This window comes from Octodon degus, unplaced genomic scaffold, assembly GCF_000260255.1.
Source record: "Octodon degus isolate 3935 unplaced genomic scaffold, OctDeg1.0 scaffold00221, whole genome shotgun sequence".
In the NCBI taxonomy this organism is placed as follows: domain Eukaryota; kingdom Metazoa; phylum Chordata; class Mammalia; order Rodentia; family Octodontidae; genus Octodon; species Octodon degus.
The window spans coordinates 1,130,891-1,133,309 of NW_004524797.1; the positions used below are offsets into that span (position 1 = coordinate 1,130,891).

The 2,419-nt window shown below is 39.9% G+C and overlaps 1 pseudogene across 1 annotated transcript; it reads right to left on the reverse strand.

Annotated features, from left to right (window-relative positions):
• Nucleotides 1–884: 884 nt before the first annotated feature.
• LOC101574480 lies at nucleotides 885–2,095 on the reverse strand (annotated as a pseudogene). The gene has a single exon (XR_002818939.1). The product of XR_002818939.1 is annotated as a nucleophosmin pseudogene (transcript).
• Nucleotides 2,096–2,419: the final 324 nt, after the last annotated feature.

Genomic DNA, 2,419 nt, shown 5'->3' on the forward strand with positions numbered 1-2,419 from the left:
GGGAAATATTAGGTTAAGATAATAAACCACAAAATATTTTTAAACAGTCCTATAATTTGAGATCTCTGGGAGACTGAGGCAGGTGGATTGCAAATTGGAGCTCAGCTTGGGCAACTTAGTGAGAATGCCTCAAAATAAAAAAAGTGAAAAGGCCTGAGGATGTAGCTCAGGATTTTCTGTGTTTGATTTCCAATATTAAAACCAGTGAAATATTATTTATTTATTTATTTATTTTTTCATTTGTGTATTTGGTACAGGGTCTCATTATGCAGATCGGACTTGTGGTGATCCTCCTTTTCCCAGCCTCCCCAGGGCTTGGCTTCTCCATCTGTAAACTAGGAGTCAGAATATGTAGCCGAGATCATTCTGCTGACTGTGAAGCCTGAAAGGTGATGATGGGAAATACTTGGTTTGGTATCCCATGTCGATTCTGGTACCAGCATGTTCAGGGTTGCTCCCGGGGAAAAAGAGAAGGAAGGATTAATGTTTTAGGCTTAGGGATATTAGACGGGAATCCCTGTTAATCAATATGCATCAGTTAATTTATATCTGAATGGATGCCCTTCTGTGTATTATACGGACATATGGTCATTCTTTGGTAGTAGCTGTAAGGACAAGGTTGCCCGATAGTGACATCTTGTGGCCTTTGCGGGTGCTGCTGCCCTCCAGGGTGCTTGGCGTTTTCATCTTTTGTTAAGAATTTGAAAGAGTCCTGGGGCAACATCCCCAGCTTCCAATTTATCTAAAATAGATGGGTTACGAATTCAATACCCTTAAATAAATTAGATTTATTTATTTATTTTTTTTACTTTATTAAAATACTGAGTTTATTTCACATGTATATTTGTCTCCCTACCATCTCCATGTCTGACCACCACCACTACTACTATGTCTTATCATAACATTCCATACATACTTAAAACCAAGTAAAGGGTGGAGTTCCATCTTTAAAAATTAAACAGGCATTTCAGACAACACATTCTTGGCAATGGGACCTGGACAACATTTATCAAACACGGTAGGGAAAGTTCTCACTTTGCATTATAAAAAGGATAGCCAGATAGCAACTGTTACAGAAATGAAAGACAACGGAAAACTTTAACAAACTGTTTAAACTGTTTTCTTAAAGAGACTTCCTCCACTGCCAGAGATCTTGAATAGCCTCCTGGTCAGTCATCCGGAAACAATTCTTCACATAATTGATGAATTTGGCTTCCACTTTGGGAAGAGAACCACCTTTTTCTATACTTGCTTGCATTTTTGCTTTAATGTCTTCTACAGAACTAGGTCCTTTTGGTGTTTTAGGACTCTTTTCCTGTTTCTTGAAGGATTCCTGCCCTTTTGATCTTGGCGTTGATGGTTTTGAGTCTTTTCCATTCTGGTTTGATTTTTGTGCATTTTTGGCTGGAGTATCTCATATTGATTTCTTCACTGGAGCTTTCTCTTCAGTTTCTTCATCATCAAAATCATCATCATCCTCCTCCTCCTCCTCCTCCTCGTCCTCATCGTCCTCGTTGTCTTCATCAGCAGTGAGTTTTACTTTTTTCTGTGGAACCTTGCTGCCACCTCCAGGGGCAGATCGCTTTCCAGATATACTTAGGAGTTTTACATCTTCTTCCTCTTCCTCTTCCGACTCTGCGTCTTCTTCCACAGCTACTAAATGCTGTCCACTAATATGCACAGGCCCTGAACCACACTTCAACCTTAAGACAACAGGTGGTGTAATTTCAAAGCCCCCAAGGGAAACCGTCGGCTGTACAGACATTTTCAAAGTTGCCAGTGTTACTTTAATTGGACTGCCTTCATAATTCATAGCCTCTGCCTCAACAATGTGCAATTCATCCTTTGCACCAGCCCCTAAACTGACCATTCTTAATGACAACTGATGCTCATTTTCATCGTTATCCACCTTAAAGTGGTAATCTTTGTCGGCCTTTAGTGCACAACCGAAGAGATAATTCTGGGGCCTCAGGGGGCTCATGTCCATATCCATCGAATCTTCCATGGAGTGGTGGCGCGCACTTAGGTGGGAGAGAACGCGGACGGAAGTGAATGACTACTGCTCCACAGAACAGACACGCAGGATGGAATCACGCCAGGGGTAGATTTATTTTAAGATTTGAAAAACCCATTATTTAGTGAAGCTCCTTGTAATTGATTTTCTACCAACAAAATCCTTTATGTTCAATCTAAGAGTTTATTACATGAACTAATAAAGTATTATATTTCAGATTATTTGAAGATAGGTATCTTCCATGACATTTTTTCTTTTCTGTGATTACATGTGTGTGTCACCACAGCTGGCCCTTCAAGCATCCTTGTAACCACTATTCCATCAGCCAAATCTTGCTTAACTGAACATAGTGTAAATTCAACTCCACATATCAAATGCAGTGCTTGGATAATTTTACTTCTTTTT